General features: G+C 45.2%; 1 protein-coding gene across 1 annotated transcript in view; it reads right to left on the bottom strand.

Annotated features, from left to right (window-relative positions):
* The window catches only part of PIWIL2 (piwi like RNA-mediated gene silencing 2), a 2,549,426-nt gene that overhangs the window by 2,466,107 nt on the left and 58,328 nt on the right, over nt 1-24,991 (bottom strand). Inside the window, exon 2 of the mRNA XM_086944806.1 lies at nt 22,495-22,641. The gene's annotated coding sequence lies outside the window, so the exon portion shown is untranslated. The remainder of the gene's footprint in view (nt 1-22,494; nt 22,642-24,991) is intronic.

Genomic DNA, 24,991 nt, shown 5'->3' with positions numbered 1-24,991 from the left:
ATATTTACAATTCAACATGGGGTTGAAAAGGACCTTTATTGCAATGCAATGCGTCTCGCATTTGCGCGAGTTTAAGCTATTAATATTATAAATGATAATGCCTTTTATTTATGTATTAAAACCCAAAACATAATTGAAAGGCATTGTCATTTACAATGTCAATAGGTTAAACTTGGGTGAATGTGAGACCTATTGCATTGCAAATGCTTGTTGAATTTGATTTATTTTTATTTTTATAAAGCGCGCGTTCACTGTGCAGTTTCTTGGCGCTAGAGGGTTCTTGAGCTAAGGCGGACACAAGGGGCTATGGGCTGAAAGCTTGTTGGAACAGAAAAGTCTTGAGAGCTTTGCGAAACTCAAGATAGGAGGGGGAAAGTCTGACCTGGGGTGGGAGAGAGTTCCAAAAGGTGGGTGCAAGAACCGAGAATTTATGACCTCCCGATCTTTTTTCCTTAAATCGGGGGATAACTAATAAAGATTTAGAAGAGGAGCGTAGCGCTCTAGAGGGGCAGTAATTAGCGATGGTGGAGTTGATAAAAGCAGGGGCAGTGCCCGCCTGAGCTTGAAAAGTGAGACAGCCAAGTTTGAAAAGAGTGCGTTGTTTGATGGGGAGCCAGTGAAGGGCAATAAGAAGGGGGTGAGGAGTGATGATATTTGGATAGGCCATGTGCCAGGCAAGCAGCCTGGTTCTGCACCAGCTGGAGACGCTGGAGTGCGTAGGCGGGAGCACCATTATAGATTATGTTCCCGTAATCGATCTTGGATAAGACCATGGCCATTAGTATAAGTTTCCGTGCAGAGGGGGAGAAGAACCGGGACACTTTCCTGATAATGCGCAGGGTGAAAAAACAAGAAGAAACAACAGAACTGATGTGAGAATGGAGTGTCAAATCCTGATTGAGAGTGATACCAAGGGTTTTGACTGAAAAAGAGGGAGTGGGAGGTGAGCCAAGGGAAGGGGGCCAAAATGAAGGAGACCAGGGGTTGCCACTGCCTCCAGTCAAAATCAGTTCTGTCTTATCCGGGTTGAGTTTGAGATGGTTTGCATTCATCCAATCCCGGATAAACAGCATGACGGACTGGAGGCTAGCGGCGCCGGATAGGGGGGGGGGGGGGAGAGAAATTAAAAAGGAGTTGGAGGTCATCAGCATAGTTGTAGACTGTGACCTCCAGTTGTTGCAGTGCAGAAATAAGGGGGAAAATGTAAAGATTGAATAAGAGGGGGGAGAGGGTAGATCCCTGGGGAACGCCACAATTCACCCTGCGAGGCAGGGCAGAGAATTCAGCAAGGTGGACTGCCTGAGTACAATCGGCCAGGAAGGAACCTATCCAGGTCAGTACCTGTTCCCCCATGCCCGCCGCCTTGACACGGGACAAAAGGATGGAATGGTCCACTGTGTCAAAAGCGGCAGACAGATCTAGGAGGACCAGGGCTTGAGGGGTGTTAGTGTCAAGTCCCTCCCTGAGTTGGTCCATGGCCGAGATAACCACCTTATCAGTGGAGTGGCGGGGACGAAAGCCCGCCTGACAGGGTGCAAGGTAATTACTGTCCTCTATAAAAGAGCTGAGCACCTGAGTGACGTGGGACTCAGCTACCTTTCCCAGATAAGAGAGAAGGGATATGGGGCAATAGTTAGTATTGGAAGAATTGTGGCAGTTTTGAAGGAAGTAGGGACAGAACCAAGCGTAAAGGAATTATTCAGGAGGGTGAGGGCGGGGGCTGGGCATTCAGTAAAGATCTGACAGAGGATTTGTGCCGGGCAGATGTCAGCTGGGGAGCCCGACATGACACGCCTCAGTAGAGGGAGCAGAGAATCTTTAGTCAGTGAGGGAATAGTGGTGAGGGACCAATTATTGTCCGGTGGCTGCGGATGGGTGAAAGTGGGCGAGGGAGGAGGGATGTTGGCTTTGATGCAGACTATTTTTTCAATGAAGAACTCGTTAAGCGAGTTGCATAAGGACTGGGAGGGGGGGATCTTGGGTGAGGTTCTGTCTGATGATGCCAGCTTGTGGACGGTGGAGAAAATCTCCCGGGACTGGTTTTCTGCGGCTAAGATGCGCCCAGAAAAGTATTCTGTTTTGGCTGTCAGGATGGCTTGTTTATATTCACTGAGTTGGGCGGTGAAGAGTAGTCTTCGGGTCGGGCAGTAGGTCCTTCCCCAAGCTCGTTCAGCCTGCCGTAGCTCTAGTTTCTTGGCTTTAAGGCCAGGATTGAACCACTTGTTAGCATTGTGGGTGCGGTTGATGGTGACCCGTTTCAGGGGAGCCACTGGGTCACAAGCTTTGCTGAGCCAGTGGTCCAGAATAGTGGCCTGTGAGTGTCACGCCCACTTTTTGCCACTGGCACTGATGTTTTTCAATTGATGTGCACTGGGTCCCTGCTAACTAGGCCCCAGTACCTGAAAACAAGGTAAAATGATCTAACTGTGTTACAATTAGCACATACTTTAGCACCCCTGTAAGTCCTAGGCATGGGTACTAAAGAGGGCTGCAGCATACATTATTCTACTCTAAGGGATCCCTCCCATACAAATTGCATGCAGACTGCCATTGCAGGGTGCATGACATGGTGCAAACCATATGTGAAAACATGACATGACACACTCGCTGTGTGCCATGCCAACATCAGAGCATATATGATATGCAAGTCACCCCTAAAACAGGCCTTGTAGCCCTCAGGCATGATGCATTATATTACATGTGAGGACATATCTGCATGAGCAGATATGTGCCTGTGCTGTCTAGTTTAATTACTAGATAGTACAAGTGAACAGGGAAGCCATCTTAAGTAAATGTACTGGACAATGGTCAGAGTTCCCCAGCTACATGCTTGGTATTAAACACCTTATCTTAATAAATCTGTACTGTTGCCAGTACTAGATTAATAAAGGCATTCATCCAGAAGGCACCTTAGAGGTACCCCCTGAAAAACCTACCAGTATCTAGTGTGCTGGCTGACTGGTATCATCCAGCCTAACACCACAGAAACATTTCTGACCCCTGCAGGTGAGACCCCATGCTCTCGGAGTTAAAAGGCAATGCCTTCCCTGGAGGATGGCTAGCGATTTAGCATATCAAAGCCAGGGGCTTCAAAGCCCCTGCCATATTGGATATGCAACCCCGCTTGCCCCAGACCTGGGAGATGCTACACCGTATTCAGAGGCCCATTTGGCACCAGGACAGGTGGGAAATTAGCTATGCAGTAGGCATGTTGCACCTCTAGGCTAATCAAACCTCTAAAGTGGGCAACCTGATGTGCTCCAAGAAAGAAGGGTTCCACCTTATTGTTTTTAGTGGAATTAGGAAATCTGGGACAGGGTTATGCCCACTCTCCAAAGGAAGTGGTCATATAGGGGGTGTATTGACCCTAGGGGGTAAGTAGCCCATTGCTTACTACCCTTCACTCACCTTAACGTCACTAAAGTTACAGTTTAGGTGGCTCCCTGACACCAGGATATCAGATTCATCTGTCCGAAAGAAGAATAGAAGACATGAGAACATTAGACCAGCATTGAACTTGGCTCAAAACACTGCCTGGCTGCTTCTGTCCTGATAATCACAGACAGACTTGTCCAGAAGCAGAACAGCCTCACTAAATCATTGTAAGGTCTGGCCTGCACTTCATTGGACCAGCAACATCTCCCTTGAGTGGATGAGTGAGTTCCCTGCAACACCGGGTACCAAAGGCATCTGCCCGGTACTGCGTTGTTGACACCTAGGCCCACCGAGGGAGCGGCACCCAAGAAGAAGGGCTTCATGGCTTCCAAATGTTAGCCCCAGCTCCATAGCATGTACTGAGCCGCTAGACCCTCCAGAAGCCCCCCCCCTCCCCACCCCCAATACCGACAGTACTCGAGACAGCAGACAGCTGCAAGAACCAATGCTGGTTCGTGTTCAGTCAGAACACCACCACCGCCAAAAATTACCTGCACGTCAAGGGACTTCGAAAGAAGCCAGCTCCACACAGAGAGTGGCTCTGCTGTGTTTTTTTCCCTCTTCTACAGGTACACCAAAACCAGGAGAGCCTCGAACTCACCGGACTAAGCACCTCTGCACCCGAGATCCCCAGCCCAAGTGAACCAATGGTGTTTCGGTTGTCCTGAGGCCCTCAACAGCTTTACCCCCTCCTTGGGTTCTGCCGGACTGGTCCCCCAGTCCCCACTTGCAGTATTTTTCTTGCAGGTACTCTCGCCATTGACTTTAGCATGTAGCATTATAGGCTACCACTGTGTGAAGCACCTCGGCACCCTGACACCATAGGGCAGGTAAACTTGAACTGCTTGTGCTTTCTTGGACCTTGGCCTCTACTTACCTTAAGTCGAGAAGAACAGTCCTGCAAGTCATTAGTCTGTAAGTGTACTGATGCAGTGAATGTTTCTCCAATACAAGCCTCGAAAAATCACCAAAATGTTACTAGAACTGCAGGTCTAGTGACTTAAGCAACCTACTCGACCTAATTATAATGCTCTTGACCCATAAATTGGTTTCAAATTAAGTGATTCTGAGCACATATTTAAATTCACTGAGCCACCATTTTCTTCTTTATCACAGAAGATAGCATCTTCAAATATGCAAGCTCAGCATGTCTGCTGTACAAAAAACACTTATTTGATTTAACAGACGAAACTATTACTCCATATACAAAACTAATCTAGCCACATATGAGAAACACATGTCCGCTGACTTGCCTCTTAGTTCAATAAAAGCATTGTCATCAGGACGGAGCAAGTAATGTTTCCCGAATCATATTAGTAGTAGCACACTCATTTGCAATCAGCAGCCTTTCCACTGAAATGGTCACAAAATTTCCCACTGACATGCTACCTACTGATAATAAAAATAGAGTATAAACAATGTTTAGAAATCGAGTTTCTACCAATATTTATTTGCACATTACCAAGTAAAGTGTTCTGATTTGTTTTTCTCCTATTTATATCTTTATTTGCATCACACTTCTGAATTACAAAACAAAATGTGCTCTCATAGTTTTTGATATTATTGAAATATTGTTCTATTCACTTACAAGCTGTTTAAATGTTGTGTGTTAGAAATAAATACTGACATCCTACAGCCTTTTTGTTCCAATGAATGATGGATACTCGCAAGTTATAAAAGATGTACGTTTTTTAGATTTAGTTCAGGTTACAGGTAAAGCCCTTCTCACTCCAACTGTCCACTCAACCAAGCACAAACACTCAACATTCCAACCATCCAATAACCACAACCACTGGCTGAGCCGCAGGAACATCAAGACTGTGGGGAGAATGCATAAGATAGCAAGTGGCCACAACACATCTCCCCTTCATGAAAACAATAGGAAATTCAGCTGGACAAAGGACAGCAAAACACCCTCCCACAAAATGTCCAACTAAGCTATAAATATCACCCACCGAAATAAACAGAAAAGGTTAAATAAACACTCTTCATAACTTCAATGCTACAATTGGATGTTAGATGGGTAAAATCCACAAGCAATCAATACGTCTCACAACTTCAAGTTATGTTATGTTAACAGGTTTATTAAGCGCAACACCTGCCCCAGCAAAGAGGCGTCACGGCGCTAACCAGCATTGAGGTGACAGAACATAAAAGGCCCGTGGGCCTGCGGAATGAGAAACAGAAAGATTTTTAGAGATTTCCTAAATTCAAGGTAGTTCGTGAACCCTTGAATATGGGATGGTAAAGATTTCCAGAGGATGGCTACTCTATTCCGAAAGGCCACCACCACCAGCACGAACCTTCCTGACTCTAGGAACCACCACCAGATGTTGTCCCACAGAGGCGGAGCTGGCGAGAGGAGACAGAAGGTAAAAGCAAGTCATTCAAGATTTTAGGAGAGGCCAGTTTCAGAGTTTTAAAGGTTTTACAAAGAGCCTTAAACTCGATGCGCCTTGCCACAGGTAGCCAGTGTAAACAGCGAATGCCGCTTGTCACGGAACAGACTTGTGCAGCCCAAAAAGGCATCTTACAGCTGTGTTCCGGACTCACTGTAGCCTCTGAACTTAAGACTTATTGGCTCCCAAATACAGTGAATTCGCATAATCCAGTCGTGACATAATCAGGGCCTGGGTGATGATCTGCCTAGTAAGGGCGTCAAAGAAGCCCAGAATGGGTTTGAGTCCCAGCAGCAGTCGGAAGCAGGTACCTGCTGATGATATGCACCTAGAGTTATAAATAGATACCAACTCTTGTTTTCTACGGCCCCCTAATTTCATCGCAAATCTAAAAACACTATTAGTATTCCTGACCATTTTAAGACGAACACTCTCCTGTTCATTAGCCCACCTTCCGTCTCCTGAGAATATAATACCCAGATAACAGAACTTTTTTACAGTTTCCAGTTTCTCCCCATCTAAATAAAAAGGTCCTATTCTTTCTTGTCTTCCTTCCACATGACATTATAAATGTTTTTCCTTTATTAATTATCAGCTTTCTACTTTCTGTGAAGGTCTGAAACTTGTTCATTAGGTTTTGCAGGCCGTTTTGGGTCCGAGAAAGAAGGACCGCGTCATCCGCGTATAAAAGAATTGGGATGGGTTTACCATTTATAGTGGGGGCATCTGCTTGGGTGTTCTTAAAATTTGATCAATTTGGTTTATAAATAAAGAGAATAAAAGTGGGGCAAGAACACATCCTTGTTGAATGCCTCTGTTAATTCTAAATAAAGGTGTGCATTCGTCAGCAGTACAAAATCTTACTTTGCTAGACAAGTTTTCATAGAGTCTGGCTAAAAAATAATAATTTCAGTAGGAGCACCCATTTCTAGTAAAATTGGCCATAAAAGCGAATGTTCTACCAAATCAAAAGCCGATCTTAAATCAGCAAAGCACAAAAATAAATTTCCTTCTTTGGCTTTTGTATATTTGCTGATGAGTTCCAGGTTCACGCACTGCTCCATCGTTCCCATCCCCTTTCTGAACCCATACGGCACTGGGGATAAGATGTTATTTTCCTCAACCCAGGCTTCTAGTCTCTCTAAAAGGACTCAACTAAGAATTTTAATTGACAAGTCCAGAAGTGAGATGGGGCGGTAGTTACGTGCCTCTGACCTGGGGCCTTTCTTGTACAGGGGTACGATAATGGACTGGCCCCATGTTGGTGGAAGCCTGTCTTCTATGGCAGCATTAAAATATCGTGTCAGGATAGGTGCCCATAGGTTCATTTCAGGTTTATAAAAATCCATGGGCACCCCATCGGGGCCCGGGGCTTTACCGCCCTTACAATTTCGAATTGCAACGGTGACCTCGGTTAGGGTCACAGATAACTGCTTTTTTTGCCATTTCGAACCGGGTACTATATCTATATCTAAAATCAGCACATCTGAATTAAAAATCTCAGAAAAATGTGCTATCCAGGCACAGCAGCTTACGTGGGAGGTGATTTCAGGGATGTTGTCGTTCTTTAAGAGTGGGCTGTTAATGGTTTCCCAAAATAATTTGTTCTTTTTTGTTGCCGCTGCCATGTCCAGATTAGACCAAGCTTCATTTTGTAATACTTTTTTCCTGGTGGCCAACGAGATCTTATAATTGTGGCGCTCCTCTCTAATTGTTGCTCTTATCTCTGGGCTTGGTATCTAGAGCTAGTTAGAGTTTACTTAGCGAATGGGCACAATTCTTATCAAACCAAACCACTTGAATTTCTCAGCTTTCGACTTCTAACTGTAAGTGAATCGTCAATCACTTTAGTTATTTTTAAAAAATTAGTGAGTAAATTGCCAGGGGTCACTTTGGAACCTAGATAGTAACCGATTTCCACACTACATTTTAAAAGTACTTCCTTCATGAATTGGGCAGGGTTAATTCTAACCCACTTTATTCTCATGCCGTTTGCTCTTTCGGCTGAAATCGATTGGACGGGTCTCCCATAAACGTGGGTTTTTCGCCCCCAACCAAATAGTACCAGTGATAGGCTGTTGTGATCGCTCACAGTCTGCTCGACTACCCATAAGTTGGAATAGACTGATCCATTAGACGCCAGAATGTGGTCAATATTAGAGTGGGCATCCCAACTTTAAACGACGGGCATTCTGCATTATCTCTATTCTTTGTGCAGTCTAGCAACTCTAAGGAATATGCTACTTACCATATGCATCTGTTCTTGGCATGTAGGGCCGCTAACATTCATTTCTTGTGCATAGATCGCCGCCTAGTGTTGGTTTCGGATGATTGCACCTTGTTGTCCTGGAAGAGTCTTTGAAGTATCACGAGATATGTGGCTCCTCCCCTGGACTACAGTGCGCATGGGCATCCTCTCCATCCTTAGATTGTTCTTCGCCATTGTGGTAGAGATGGAGTCCAATACAACACAGGATGACCATGCTTACAAATAATTCTGACTACTACAGCTGTGACAGGCACCGGGGACGATGGGGGGGCGATATGAATGTTAGCGGCCCTACATGCCAAGAACAGATGCATACTGGTAAGTAGCATATTCCGTTCGAGGCATGTGGGCCGCTAAATTCATATCTGGTGCATGTGTGCAGTGATCTGCTACTGAGTCCGGATTAGGGAAGAAAACTGGCAGTTCAATTGTTTGATTAATGTGGAACTGAGAAACCACCTTAGGCATGAATTTAGGGTTAGTGCGTAGCACCGCCCTATTTGCGTGTACCTGTATAAAAGGTTCTTGAATGGTTAGGGCTTGCAGCTTGCTAACCCGTCTCAGCGACGTGATCGCTACTAAGAAGGCAACCTTCCAAGTTAGGAACTGTATCTCACAAGAGTGGAGAGGTTCGAAAGGAGGTCCCATCAGTCTGGTCAAAACTAGATTAAGATTTCAGACCGGTGAAGGTGGCCTTCTTGGTGGAATGACTCGTTTGAGTCCCTCCATAAAAGCCTTTATGGCTGGCACTCGGAACAGTGAAAGGTGTTGCCTGTTCTATAAGTAAGCCAATATTGCCGCCAAATGAATTCGTATAGAACTGTATGCCAGATTGCATCTGTATAAATGTAACAGGTAACAAATAATGTTCTGTGTTGGTGCATCCAGCGGGTTTATGTCATGGTTGGAACAGTAAATGACAAAACGTTTCCATTTGGCAGCATAGCAGGCCCTAGTGGTAGGCCGTCTTGCCTCCTTGATGATGTCCATACAATCAGGAGGCAGATTCAGATACCCAAATTCTATGACTTCAGGAGCCATATCGCAAGGTTTAACTGCTGCGGATCTGGGTGCTGAACATCGCCATGGCTCTGGGTGTAAGACGCAGTCTTTGATGAGGCACCACGGAACGTTCTAGAAACGTGGTGTACCATGCTTGCTTCGCCTACGTTGGAGCAACCAGGATGAGAGTCATCGAGTGCTGTCTGAGTTTCCGTGCCACCAGAGGTATGACGGGGGCCGGCGGAAAAGCGTACGCAAATCTGCCTGACCAGTTCATCCATATCGCATTGCCCTGAGACCGCGGGTGTGGGAACCTGGCGGCGAAGTTTGGGCATTTTGCGTTCTCGTTTGTGGCGAACAGGTCGAGGTCTGGATGTCCCCGCTGCTGGAAGTACGGTTGCAGCACCGAGGGATGAATCTCCCACTCCTGCCCCTGATGGCTGTGTCTGCTGAGCAGATCCGCCATCTGGTTGTCCTGGCCCGGGAGGTGCTCCGTCATGAGGAAAATGTTCCTCTGACTGGCCCACTTCCACATGCTCTGAGCCAAGTGTGACAACTGTGGAGAGTGAGTACCTCCCTGCTTCTGAATGTAATACATGGCCGTCATGTCCGTCCGGATCAACACGACCTTGTTGCACAGATGTATCTTGAAGGCCTTGAGTGCCATGAAGATTGCCATCAGTTCTAACAGATTGAAGTGAATCCTCTTTTGTTGATTTGACCATAGTCCCTGCACTGTATAGTGAAGGAGATGCGCCCACCCCAGGAGGGATGTGTCCGTCGTGAGCACTACTTGTGGTACAGGCTCTTGGAACGGCGTCCCTTGGAAAAGGTTGCGTGGATTCCGCCAATGCAGAGAGTTGTACGCACGACCGGTCACCAACACTAGGTCTTTCAATTGTCCTTGAGCCTGATTCCACTGTTGTGATAAACACTCTTGGAGCGGACGCATATGCAGGCACTCGTGCGGGACTATGAAGATGCAGGAGGCCATCATGCCTATCAACTGCAGAAACACTCGCGCCTGTAGCGAGTGGTGTGGTCTGAATTTGCGAATCAGCAGCTGCATGCTGTCGATTCGCACTGAGTTTGGCTGGGCTGTAGCTTTCACAATGTCAAAAGTCGCTCCCAAGTATTGCAGTACTTGAGCGGGATGAAGATGCGACTTGGGATAGTTCAGAGAAAATCCCAAACTGTGCAGAAGATGAATTGTGCGGGAAACGTGGCTGGCGCACTGCTGGGCCGACTTCGCTTGCACAAGCCAGTCGTCCAGGTAAGGAAAGACATGAATGTGTTGTCTCCGAAGGTGTGCCGCCACTGTTCCCAAGCACTTGGTGAACACTCTGGGAGCAGTGGTCACTCCAAAGGGTAGCACCTTGAACTGGTAATGCTTGTTCTGTATAGTGAACCCGAGGTATTTCCTGTGTGCCTGATGTATGGGTATATGGAAATATGCATCCTTCAGATCCAGAGTTGCCAGGAAATCCCACTGACTGAGCAACCGCAGGACCTGCTGCAGAGTCCGCATGTGGAAATGTTCTGAAAGGATGTATAGGTTCAAGGGTCTCAGATCCAGAATGGGTCTGAGAGACCCGTCCTTCTTTGGGACTAAGAAATAGAGAGAGTACACCCCTGTTCCGTGCTCCTCTAGAGGCACCAGTTCTATGGCCCCGTTTTGCAGCATGCTGGCCACTTCTTGCTGTAATAAGGTTAAGTGCTCTGCGGACATAGGATGGTGTCTTGGTGGTATGTCGGGCGGAGTGGATGTCAGTTCTAAACAATACCCGTACTGGATAAATTGCCTCACCCACCTGTCTGTGGTAATGCCTTCCCAGACTGGCAGGAACTGCTGGAGTCGTCCCCCGACCAGTGTTATATGGTCCGGGGGCAGTGACAAGACGTCACTGTTTGGTATTTGCTGAGGACCTGGTGTTATTATTTCCTCGTCCTCTGCCTTTGGTGCTGTTACCACGGTATCCACCTCTATTGTTTTTGTTAAAGGTGGTCTGTGCACCACCTTTATTGTATTGTGTTTGTTGAGATGTTTGCCCCCTTGAAGGCCCTCTACTACCTGAGCGACGAAAAGAACCCCCTCTGAACTGTTGAGACTGCAAGGCCCCCATAGACTTAGCCGTCTCGGTGTCCTTGTTGATCTTTTCAAGATTCGTGTCAATGTCAGGCCCAAACAAGAAATCTGGGTTAACGGGGTGATTGAGCAAACTTGTTTGTATTTCTGGCTTAAACCCTGAAATTCGTAACCATGCCTGCCTCCTTAGCATTACACTAGTGTTAATGGCCCTGGCTGCAGTGTCCGCTGAATCTAGGGCAGACTTGATAGAAGCGTTTGATATCAGTTTCCCTTCCTGAATCAACATTTCCGCCCCCTCTTTATATGCATCAGGCAAGTGTTGCAACAATTGCTCTAGGGTATCATAGTGAGCCCTATCATATCTAGCCAGTAGAGCTTGTGTATTGGCTATTCTCCAAATATTCGCCGCCTGCGCAGCAACCCGCTTCACAGAGGCTTCTAATACTTTGGATTCTTTGTCTGAGGGAGGAGCATCACCACTTGTGAGTTCGCCCTCTTCCGGGCATTGGAGACCACCAAAGAGTCCAATGGCAATTGACCCCTTGATATACGTAGGGTCCACAGGAGCAGGCCTGTATTTCTTTTCAATACGTGGGTTCACCACCCTTGCTCTGGTTGTGTCCTTGAAAATGTCATTGGCGTGCTTAAGGACACCCTTCGGCATCGGCAGCGTCTTCACTGATCTGTCCAACGTAGAGAAGGTATCAAACAGAAAGTCCTCCTCAACTGGGTCTGCATGCATGACCACATCATGGTTCAACGCTGCCCTTTCAAGTAGAGCGTTGAACGCCGCAGTATCCTCTGCGGGGGCTGTCTTTACTTGGTAAGACTGGGTGTCTGCCGTGCCTTGATCGTCGAGCACATCCTGCGAGTCATCCTGATTAGATTCATCAGGATAGTTGAATTGCTCGTCATTCTTGTCATCACCCCCACCATCCTCCGTGCGTGTGGGGGAATGAGTAAAGGCTTGTCCATAAGGCCTTACGGACTCGAAAAGAAATGGCGAGGAAGCAGAGTCTCTTTTCCTTATGAGTGGAATTTGATAGGATTCCATTGGCTTCTCCGGCAAGATCTTCCATTTGAAAAGGGTGAGTCTTCCAGTGGCAGAGTCAATGTACAACTTCTTTGAGCTTTCAGAAGAAGGTGGAGAGGAACCGACGCCTTCAGGAGTGGCGGTCGTTCCCTTAAGTTTTGACATCATTTTACCAGGGTCGGTGCCCTGTGCCGGCTTAGACGTTTTAGGTCTTGCAGTCGGAGGCAGTCCAAAAACTATAGGTGGGGCCCCCGATGGCTTTTTGACTTTTTTCACGGCCATCGCCAACTTCGAGCCAGGTGTTGCGCTGGGATTCCCAAAATGGCCGCGGCTTGATGCGTCACGTTCCGACGCGGCCATTTTGTGCTCGTCTTCGAGAACCTTCACCAGCATCAACTTGTATGCATTCGGACTGAGGGGCGGCTGCGACTCAAGTCCGTCTTCAGTGTCCACGCCCCCGAGGACAGCCTTAGATGACGTTGCTCCGTCTCTTTGGGCCTTTGGCACTTTCTTGGATGTACCGATCTTCGGGTCGGCACCTTTCTGTGACCCCGAAGGGGCAATGACACTGAGCCTTCTTAGGATCCAATGGAACGAGGCTTTGCGAAACGAATACTGGTTTGACCAGTTTCAGTTTCGATTTGTCTTTAGTCAGTTTCGGTTTCGTTTTCGAAGGCGTATCCACCGAAGGCTCTGAAATATTCTTACCCGGGCCAGAGTGCGGGGCTGTAGAATGAGTAGAAAGATCTTGGCTAAGGCCTTCCGGCGATGCTTCGACCTGAGCCTTTGACAAGACAGTGTCACTGTCGACCCCCGAAGGTTCGGTTGGGTCTTGCTCATCGCTGGAGCCGCCCTCTGCGGCTCCAATGGCCATACCGTCGTCTCTTACCTAGACGGCTTCATCGTCCTCGATGTTCTCATCGTCTACCTCTTCTCCGTAGTAAGATTCTTGACAGGAGGCCGGGTCGGAGAAGTGCTCCAGTTCCTCCTCTTGGAAGCCCTCGTCGTCCCCAGCCTCGAAGATATCCTCCACATCCGACGCTCTCCGCGCCGGTAGTCTCCCCTCACGTCGAAGAGCGAGCGCCTCTTCCGACCTGAATTTTGAACAGGCCAAGCAACTCTCCTCGTCGTGGTCTGGAGAAAGACACCTGTTGCACACAGGGTGCACGTCTGAGAGAGGATACTTCGCGTTACAGACCGGGCAACGCTTAAACGGGGCCTGGAATTCTATCCTCGATGTCAGTCTTCGATCGGGCCTAAAAAGCTGGGAGCACACGTGCTCAAGTATCCGGGAAACCGGATAAGTTAACTCAGAACCGAACGAAGTACAATACTGACGCTTAAAGAGGCCTTTTGGCCTGAAGAAAACAAGTTTTTCCTATAGGTTCCAAACGAGTGTCACGGAACACATCCGAACCCAATGGTGGAAAAAAACAATCTAAGGATGGAGAGGATGCCCATGCGCACTGTAGTCCAGGGGAGGAGACACCTATCTCGTGATACTTCAAAGACTCTTCCAGGACAACAAGGTGCAATCATCCGGACCCAACACTAGGCGACGATCTATGCACAAGATATGAATTTAGCGGCCCACATGCCTCGAACATCTAATTTAGCTGCTAAATTATTCAAGGCGCTACCGTAGTTGGTATGGGTAAAATGATTGTAAACAGTACTACCTCCACTATAGTACTCACCTCGATGACCACAGATCCCCTTCTGTGCATGACTGCACGCTTGGATGTTAAAGTCACCCGCCCAAATTATTACAGACGGATCGCCTAGCTGCTCTAATACTCCCTTTATCGCCCGCTCTATGTCTTGAACAATCATACCCCGGTTAGCTCCAATGATGTTATTGTAAAAATGTACTATAACTAGGTCCCTACCTTTACCATGTACCAAACGTAGAATCTGCGCGTACGGGGCCACCTCTACACAGCTAACAAGTCTGAACTCAGTTAAGGTAGTCGATACTAATGTCAAGAGGCCGCCTTTTGCCCTTCCTGCTACGGGGATTACTGCATCCACACTATAAGATGTGTACCCCTCAACTTGTATTTAGGCTCTATGCCACGTCTCCTGGAGACAAATTATATCATGCCCTTGTGTAATAAAGGTGTTCCAAAAAGGGGTAGTTATTTTGCCGGCAATACCAGCTATATTCCAGGTAATGATGTTGAGGCCTTCATCAGTATTATCATGTACAGTGTCATAAGGTGCAACTGTTTCTATACTCTCAACCGGGATGGTATCTATGACAGAGGTTACATCTGTCTGAACTATTTTAGCAATTGTGTGTACCCCATCGCTTGCTATCCTTTCCACAGTGTACCCGGCTACCCTCTTTATGTCAGACACCTCTGAGTCAGTTTCAACCTTTCCCCTAATAGCAGTAGTATCAACTGATTCGGATAATGTGGTTTGTTCCCTCAGTCAGTGATTCTCATCCAGTGAGCCAAACACCTGAAATCTGTTGTAGGTCGGTATTGTGAAGTTGTCCCAAGGATTACATATTGGGGCAAAGTGGTAGGCTGCGTTATATTGATTGAAATGGGCAGCTCTCTGGTGGTCAATTATCCTTGCTGTAGGGTGTCTCCCTGACTGGCCCCTATAAAAATAATCTAGAGGGAGTAGAGTTGTGTTATATTCCCAATTAGAGGGCACAGGTGCATTTAAGTTTGAGTCTCTGGCCCAGTCGGATGTCCTGAAGTTTATAACTATACAGTCCCCATTTATCTCCTTTTTACTGGGTCCCAACCAACCTACTCTCTGGGTTGAGATAATATGATTTGCCCCACGCATCGGAAACCCACAGTTTCTAGTGAGCCAATGTAGTGTTTTGTTTTTAAGTGTTTGCTGGTTTTCAAATTGGGTGGGCTTTAGCTTTGGTACATTGGCGAGGATAGCTACATACGCACTGCTTTCCGGTGGTAAGTTTATCGTTGCAGGGATAATATTGTTGATGTTCCGGACAGGTGCTCCCCTGTCCATATTATTAGATTCTAAGCTGCCTTTCTCCCTTTGTTCCACAGCAGGTTTCTGTCCTGTTGTTATAGTAGGGATGTTGGTAGTATATTTTTTCCGGGGCAATGGCTACAACTGTTGGTGCAAGAGGGCTAACTACTCTTGTGTCGCCGCCAGCCAAGTTGTTATTAGGCTTCCCCTTGGGGGCATTTTTTGTAGGTTGCTTGTGCTGTGTGCTAATGTGTTCTAACAGATCTAGATTAGCTATTCCCAGCTTTTCTAAATTCTCTACCTTGTCCGTTAAAACCCTCAAGCTTTCATCTATTGGGGTAATAAGTGATTTTACTAAATGCTCGAGCTGTGTTATGAGACCCTCCCTATTAACAAGTAAGGAGTCTTGTTGCACAGTACCCTGATTTTCGTTTGAATGTAGGTGGCAGCTCTGCTGCATATTACTTTCTCCCCCCCCTTGTTTCGAGGAAATTTGGGTTGATCTCTTCTGCTTACTTCGACGTCTCCCCCCGGGTCTATTTACAATTACCAATTTCCTACTAGGTACCGGTCTACCTTTGGGACCACTAGGTCCATTACCGCTTATGCTTTGTGATGGGTTCATATCAGCTGTATTATCTGCTAGATTAGCATCATTATTACCATAATTATCTAGCTCCTCTCTGACATTAGACACATCAATCACAGGTGGGGAAACCTCACTAGGCTGCAAGGTGGGGGGTTAGTGACAGCCTGCTCTCCCAAGCAGTAAAATCAGTGGGTAGTGACTGTTGTAATACATCAACACAATTCTGATCATTCCCCAGTAAGTCCGCATATGAATGCAATAGGATGGAGTCCTGTGACACGGCTGTTATAGAGATGTTTGCAGGTATATTAGTTCCTTGCGTAGGGTGAGTAATCAAACACATGCTCGGCGGTAGTGAGAGACACCTCTCGATATTTTCTATGGCAGTGACAACAACCCCTATTGTTTTTTGTAACATTTTGTCGATCGCAGTCCAGCTTGGAAGTGGGGTTGTTGCCTGTGCTAATTTCCTTGACGTAGATCGAGTTGACATTGGTGTCTTTTTAACCATAATACCAATTAGCGCCTTGGCAGGTACTATGTTAAGCTAAAATCTATTCACATGCAGTTCAGAAGAGATATATTACCTTGGGCGGTGGCTTGATGGTGTAACCAAGAGACGTGGCCCAGACCAGACTCTTCAGGCCTTTGAGGGCCTATGAGGGTCAGCCCTTTGCCCGGGCTTGGCCCGGCGTGTCCCGCGCGCGTCCTCGCGGGAGGAGGGAGTGGCGGTGCTTTATGCGCCTCCTGGCGCTGGATGATGAGGGGGGGCGGCGTCCTGAAGACAAGGCTGCTGGAAGGTGTAGTCAAGCCCCGCCAGTCAGGAAATGCAGTGCAGGTTGCTCGGGGGAGCAAAGCCTGGCCACCACACTGAAGCAGGAGACTGTTTAAACGCCTCAGCGGAGCAGGGTAAGCTCGGCCGGCGTGGAGACCCCTTTACAGCTGACACCAGGTCCTCGGCAGCGGGCGGTGCTTTATGCGCCTCCTGGCGCTGGATGATGAGGGGGGGCGGCGTCCTGAAGACGAGGCTGCTGGAAGGTGTAGACGTGACCGGCGAAGCCAAGCCAGGCGAGTCAGGAAATGCAGTGCAGGTTGCTCGGCGGAGCAAAGCCCAGCCACCACACTGAAGCAGGAGACTGTCTCAGCGGAGCAGGGTAAGCTCGGCCGGCGTGGAGACCCCTTTACAGCTGAATGCGGCATAAATGTGCTTTTGTCTATGTGTTATTGTGACAAAACGCGAGGCTAAAGTGAGTATATTGCTTTTAAAATGTGGCTATATGCTAGGTAACTACTAATAGGGAAAACCTTAGTAAGGGGGAGGTAAACAGAAGGGTTAAATCACTTAAAATTAACGTTTATTTGCGTTTGTTTCTATGATAGTTCCCATTTTGACTCGTGAGGCCTAAAAGAAAATTGAGTCACTCGATTATTGTGGCCACAAAAGAAGTAGGCATGCGCAAGTCTGAATGCGAGCTGCTTGTACCTGGAGTGACTACGGTTCAAGGACATGTTAGCCTGGAAGTGCAGACGGCTGCCAAAATGATGAGCACAATGGGACAGAACGTGGGAATACATGCTAAAGTTGCAAGTAGGGAACAGAACTACGCCGGACTTTGGCTAATCAATGGACCCATTAGAAAATTGCGGACGGAAGGAAAAAATTAATTTGTGATGACGAGATGATGCTCATCCACCCCAAAATTATCCAATCAGAACTCTAATTCAGGTTGAAAGTTACACGTTTAGATAGAGCTAGTGAAAAGGGTATAAAAAGTGCTGTTTTTACTGAAGAGGAACTCCTTTCTTCGCTTGTTACCAGAGATGCTGCTGGAATGCTGATTTTTCCTGATATGTAAGACTTTCCATAATTCTTAATTCTTTTCACAGGGAGATGCACTTTAATTGAGAGTTTAGTTAGGAATGATAGGAGAATAGATGATTATTTGGGAACTATTGGTCTTTTGCTAATACTTGCTATATAAAATAAATGAAAAATGTCTATCTGAGTTTTTCTTAAAATAAATGAATCGAGCTGTCCTGAATTTAAACCTTATTTTAAATGTCGTCCTTTTGAAATAAAGAAATAAAGTAAATAATCTTGGACATGCTGAATTTGCCTTAATAAAAATTAGATAAATGGAGAATTAAGCTTGTCTTGAGTTTTCCTACGCCTAATCTTTTACTAGCAGATCTATTGATCTCAATGGTGGTGTGTCTAAATAAAATGTCGTATCAAATGAAAACCATGGTAAACTTATTTAAACTATATTCTAATCAAAAAGGGGGAGGTGGAAAATAGATCCATTCATTTTCCAGGTAGATATAGGTTAATCAAAAGGGAAGGATCACTTGTCCTGCTCAACCTTGAGTGTACAGGACTGGTAAGGGGTGTCCCAAAAAAAAGACCCTCATGCACGTGATGGGTAAGGTGGGTTCAGAGCGGTATATCTTGATTCTCCGCTTTGGTATCACGTGTCTGCATAATCATAAGGTCTAGTTTCGGTATGCAGCCTCCACCCGGAGGTATTTTACCCAAGGTTGGTGCAGTAGTGAGCCAGAAATAAAAAATGGATTTATTAAAAAGACCAAAAAGCTCAGGGAAGGTAAATTTATTCAGTCTGGTTCATGGTCTAGTACACTCTGTTGCAGTGCAACTTGTTTACTTGGTAATGGGTAGTAGTTGCACTTAGAGTTAAAGGATTTACAAAAATAGGGAGAGGGGTGATTGAACATAGGTCGACATGTTTCTGCCTTGATTGCCTGGTTTTTAGGGCTTACGGGCATTCGTCAGGACCAGTGATAAGTGAGGTAGGGATTAAAAATACAAGTGCTCAGAAAAGTGAAAAAGGAAGAGGGTTATTGACCTGTTCCTATGTTTGGAGGTCTTATGGTACCTGTAACGAGTAAACACAAGTTTGCCACACTCATACAGGGAGGGGAATAGTGGAGGGACACACGTTAAGCCAAAATTTTGCTTCTCATATCCAACAATTGTAAACAACTTTAAAATGACAATACTATACGGGACCGGTTACTGTCTACGATAGTTTCAACTTAATCTACTACTTTCCTATCTCATGCAGTATGTTATGGCATGCTGGTGGAAAAACGAGCATGCATCTCTTGTGAGTATCACATCGTCTTGTGCTCGTAAAGGTTTGCGCTAAATGTGATCAACTCTGTCGTGTTTCTTATTAAATTGTGAAAAAAACACACTTAAAAATGCACAGAATCTTAGTGGGCATCGCGTATTTAATACGTGGAGCTAGGTGCAATAATGCGAATATACAGCGTAGTGCACGATGGACTGATTCGCATGCGTATGGGAAAAGGCATTGTGACTGTCGGCGCGTTCTGGTTTTACCTCGCGCAAATGTTATGCACACTCCAATCGGTGGTAAGGCTCTGAGGAGGGGCTAAGAGGAAAGAAGAAAGGCAGAGGGATTCTGAAAATTAGACAGAACGCCATTCAATACTTGCGGTTTTCGTGGGAGCGCATTCGCGATGTTTCGGCGTCTACCTATTGCGCCCGTCCCGCTGCTTTCGAGTTGATGCGCTGTGCTGCTCTTACCGAACCGGAAGCACTTGGCATTGCTTCCGGTTCGTATAAATGGGCGTTGGTTGTGTACTGAGCGGCTTCCTATTGGTCTAGAGCTTGTATCAACGTTGCTATGGAGACCGAGTGTGTTGATCTCGGTGTTTGGTTTTACGGAGGGCATTGTATGCGTTGTTTAGCTCATAGGGTCACTAGTTCATTTCAAAGCGGAGGGAGGATTTGAATAGTCCAAAAAAATTTCTGCATTTTATATTTCGTTCCCTCATGTTTTTGATGGAATATAGTGATCCTCATTGGGGCATAGATTTATATTGCATACTGGACAGTGAGGGGATCATCGTGGAAGTATATTTTCATATAATGGTATGTCTGGGTTATTCACTGGTTGATCACCTTCTCACTAAGGATAACCAAGGTATATTATCATTCAGTCCCTCGGTATCGGTCCTGAGTCTATGGACCCATCTTTGCTCTTTCTCAAATAGGGTTTTTTCCGCATTGTGATCCTTATTTGTCAAAGTTTCAAGGACCACCCATTGTAGGTCCAGAACAGTGTGTCCTTTCTCCAGATAATGTGAAGCCATTTTGGTCGTGTTTTTTCTGCATTTCACGCTGCTTCTATGTTCACAAATTCTTTGCTTCACTTTTCTGCATGTCATCCCAATGTAGTTAAGTTGACATGGACACGTGATCATATATACAACATGTGTCGTGTTGCAGTTAGTATGGTTGTTAAGTGTCCATCTAAAATTGGGTAAAAGCTGTATTTCTTTTACTGATCTTGTCAGGGCACAGACCGAGCACGAGCCACATGGATAATGGCCTGTAACTCTGGGGTTGCCCCATAAAGAGACATTGTCTCTAGGTGTTTTGGGGGGCGGTCGTGTGTGAACCAGTATATCTTTTAGGTTTCTACTCCTTTTGTTTGCAAACCTGGGTTTCTGCCAAATTAGATTACCTGATGTCAATATTCGCCAATTTTTATTGACAATCTTTTTAATGGCATTTGTCATGGGGCTGTATGTGGTTACACATGTCAGCACTTCCTCTTGTGGGGCTTTTTGGACACTATCCAGAAGTGCCTCTCTGTTCTGGTTTCGAGCCCGTTTCTTACAGTTAGATATGATCTTCTTTGGGTAATCTCGGGCTTCAAGCTTTTCGCAAAATCACTTAAAATTAACGTTTATTTGCGTTTGTTTCTATGATAGTTCCCATTTTGACTCGTGAGGCCTAAAAGAAAATTGAGTCACTCGATTATTGTGGCCACAAAAGAAGTAGGCATGCGCAAGTCTGAATGCGAGCTGCTTGTACCTGGAGTGACTACGGTTCAAGGACATGTTAGCCTGGAAGTGCAGACGGCTGCCAAAATGATGAGCACAATGGGACAGAACGTGGGAATACATGCTAAAGTTGCAAGTAGGGAACAGAACTACGCCGGACTTTGGCTAATCAATGGACCCATTAGAAAATTGCGGACGGAAGGAAAAAATTAATTTGTGATGACGAGATGATGCTCATCCACCCCAAAATTATCCAATCAGAACTCTAATTCAGGTTGAAAGTTACACGTTTAGATAGAGCTAGTGAAAAGGGTATAAAAAGTGCTGTTTTTACTGAAGAGGAACTCCTTTCTTCGCTTGTTACCAGAGATGCTGCTGGAATGCTGATTTTTCCTGATATGTAAGACTTTCCATAATTCTTAATTCTTTTCACAGGGAGATGCACTTTAATTGAGAGTTTAGTTAGGAATGATAGGAGAATAGATGATTATTTGGGAACTATTGGTCTTTTGCTAATACTTGCTATATAAAATAAATGAAAAATGTCTATCTGAGTTTTTCTTAAAATAAATGAATCGAGCTGTCCTGAATTTAAACCTTATTTTAAATGTCGTCCTTTTGAAATAAAGAAATAAAGTAAATAATCTTGGACATGCTGAATTTGCCTTAATAAAAATTAGATAAATGGAGAATTAAGCTTGTCTTGAGTTTTCCTACGCCTAATCTTTTACTAGCAGATCTATTGATCTCAATGGTGGTGTGTCTAAATAAAATGTCGTATCAAATGAAAACCATGGTAAACTTATTTAAACTGCAGGTGTAAATAGCATAAATATTCCATTTTAGTTTTAGATACTCCACTATGATACAGCAGCTCTTCCTTTGAATTTCATCGATCAATGAAGTAGAGTGTAAGTGTTTATGGATGATTCGCAGTGTTATGGGCCCCACTGTTTGAGAATATGTTAAAGTTGCACTTCAGGGAAAGGTGACATGGATTTAGAAATTATTTCCGGAGGAGCGCTGCACCAAACTGCACTTTGCGCTACAGCAACAGCCACCCACAATGGCTGGTAACACAATGCTGAAACAATGACCATCAGCAACGTCAGACCGACTCTTGGTGCCAGAGATGACCATTCACAACACCAGGCCTGCATTTAGTGCTACTGCAAAGAACATTCGCAATTCTCTCTCCCCTTGCGGACTCCTCCACTGTAAACGAAGGTAACTGCTTAGATGGACTACCTTGTCCCTGTATCCGAACCGCGCTCCATCGTGGTCAGCCTGAACTTGTGAATTTCCTACGGTCTATCCAACCACTTGAGTGGCACTTTGAACTTTTAGGCTCTATTTTTACTTGAATCTTTAAAACTGAATAGCTCTAGTTCTACAAACTCGATTTTTGTCATTCTGGTATCATTTGTTTTTTACTTTACGTTCACAACCCAATTTCTTACACGGTGGATTACCAAGAGGATTCCTATACCTTGTTAGAAGAAAGGCAGTATGCAAATTTTAGCTGACTACAGGAGTATATTTGGAAAGATTTCTTAAAGTACTTGGAAAACCCTGAGGGAAAAAAAAGAGCAGAAGAAAGGAGACTTTGAAGAATACGGTTTGGATACTAGTTTAACTGAGATAAAACATATCTTCAAGTTGCTTTTTACACTCCTGCACCCAATCCAACTATGTTGATTGTGCATGAAAACGTATTTTACATTTTTAAAAAAAGTTAGGATATGCTTGCTAATGCTATAATGTGATGAAATGGTCACAAGCTACATATGTTCTTGGAACTATTAGTCCAGCCACTGCTTTTTGTAAAATCTTTTCTGTGTATGTTGAAAACAATAGCTGGAAGTTCTTCCTCCAGTACAGTACCTTTTGAGTATGCAAATATGTAGACTTCACGTGTTAATGCTGCACTTGTCCTGATGAGGTGAGTGAAACTTCCACTGCTGCTGTTCTACTTGTCCGGGTTGTACATTAAGTATACCAGATGTCAATTGTGCTCTTTGACAAGCCCTACTGAAAAAAGAAAACACAATAACTATGATTTCCAAATAACAGCAGAACCAAGAGATCATTTTGGACTAATGATGAAAATCAAAGCCAACACTTCCTCTTACATGAAAGATTATCTTGTATTACCCATCTCCAGCAGTTCAACTGAGACCCTGCTCTTTCATAATTGCTTCTTTACTAAAAATATCACAGAACTGCTCATTTTACCAATCACACTTTGTATACCTAATCGCACAATACTAGAGCAAAGTCATGACATTGCTGTTGGGATAACTATAAAGTCAGTAAAATGTACATAAAACCAAAGAAACAATGTCACCTTACCTTTACATTAGAATAGAAAGATTGCAAAAGAGGCATTTAACTAATATGCACATGTTGTATAGGACATGCTACTTACCCTGTAAGCATCTGTTCGTGGCATGAAGTGCTGTAGACTCACATGCTCTGCATACTCCTGCCATCTAGTGTTGGGTCCGAAGTTGTGCAAATGTTTCTTTGAAGAAGTCTTTTGAGTCACAAGGTCGAGTGACTCCTCCTCCCAGTGGTAGTGCGCATGGGCATCAACTACACTGTAAGAATGTTTTCCCACAGGCAGGTGAGAAAGGAGAGTAAAGTATATATATTTAATACGATGACCGAACCTAAATGTACAAATAGTAAAAACGAATAAACGTATCAAAGTGCAACGGCCACAGGTGATGAGGGTGGGCACATGCGGATCTACAGCACTTCATGCAACGAACAGAAGCTTACAAGGTAAGTAACATATTACGTTCAATGGCATGTGTGGCTTTAGATACACAAGCTCTGCATAGACTGTAAAGCAGCCCCCCCCCCCTAATAAGCAGTGGCTAACCTGTGGGTATTGCAGTGGTTTCAAAAAGAGTACTTAGCACTGCCTGCCCTACACTGGCTTTTTGGTGTGCTAAAACATCCACATAATAATGTTTGGTGTGGACCATGTAGCTGCTTTACATATGTCAGCTATGGGAATATTTCCTAAAAAGGTCATGTGTGCTCACTTTTTGCAAGTAGTGTGCACTCTGGGAGGAACATTTAAATGTTGTTTGGCCTTAGCACAGCAAGTCGGAATGCACTTTACTATCTATCTGACTATGCCTGCTTTGGATATAAGGTTGCTTTGTGTTGTGACTAAAAGCGACAAAAAGTTGCTTAGACTTCTGAAAGTTTTAGCTACATCAATGTAGAAAATAAGCACTCTTGCCATCTAATGAATGAAGAGCTCTTTCCGCAACAGAATCAGGTTGATGGAAGAAAACTGGCAATTCAATGGATTGATTAATGTGAAATTGTGAGACTACTCTAGGTAGGAATGTAGGGTTGGTTGTAAGAACCATCTTATCTTTATGTATTTGGAAGAATGGGTCTTCTAAGGTTAATGCCTGGAGCTCACTAACACATCTGAGTGACGTTAAGGTGACAAAAAAGAAAACCACACCTTCATGATAGGAATTGAAGAGGGCATGAATGTAGCAGCTCAAAAGGAGGTCCCATTAGTCTTGTGAGCACACTTTTAAGGTTCCATGAAGGCGCAGGAGTCCTGGGTGGAATAACACGGTTAAGTCCTTCCATGAAGGCTTTAGTGACTGAAATTTTGAAAAGGGAAAGGTGTTGTCTATTGTGGCGATAGGCAACCATGGCAGCGGGATGTAAGCTTATAAAAGTATATGCTAAACCTGCCTTTTGTAAGTGAAGTAGTGAACAGAATGTTTTGTACTATAGCTGTGAAAGGTTCAATTTGTTTTGATGGGCGTCAGCAAACAAAATGTTTCCTTTTTGCTGCATAGCAGCCAATAGTGGTAGGTTTCCGTGCCTCTTAAGAATGTCCATAAATTCAGCTGGTAAGATAAGATAACAAATTTCTAAGACCTCAGGAGCTAGATCAATGGGTTGAGAACTTTGAAATGTGTGTGTCTGATTTTGCCAAGGAGTTTGCATGAGAAGCTCCGGCCTGTTGGGGAGCTTCCTGTGTGGAACTACTGAGAGGTCTAGTAATGTTGTGAATCAAGGCTGACAAGCCAAAGTGGGAGCTCCATAGAGCATTGCCCATGGGTAGTGGGCGTGGGAACTTAGTGAAATTGGGCATTTAGTGTTTTCTGCTGAGACAAAAAGATCTATTTGATGGAAGCCCCATTTTTGGAAGTAGGGTAGGAGAACTTGTGGGTGGAGCTAACATTCATGGACTTGTTGCTGCATCCTGCTGAGCAGGTCTGCAAAGTCGTTGTCTGTTCCACGGAAGGTATTCTGCTAACAGGTGAATGTGGTGATGTAGAGCCCAGTTCCAGATGGTAGGAGACATACGTGAGAGATGCGTAGACCGTGTACACCC

The sequence above is a fragment of the Lissotriton vulgaris genome, chromosome 11 (genome assembly GCF_964263255.1).
Source record: "Lissotriton vulgaris chromosome 11, aLisVul1.2, whole genome shotgun sequence".
NCBI lineage: Eukaryota > Metazoa > Chordata > Amphibia > Caudata > Salamandridae > Lissotriton > Lissotriton vulgaris.
The sequence above is the reverse complement of the archived record's forward strand: the minus strand, read 5'-3'. Positions and strand labels throughout refer to the sequence as shown.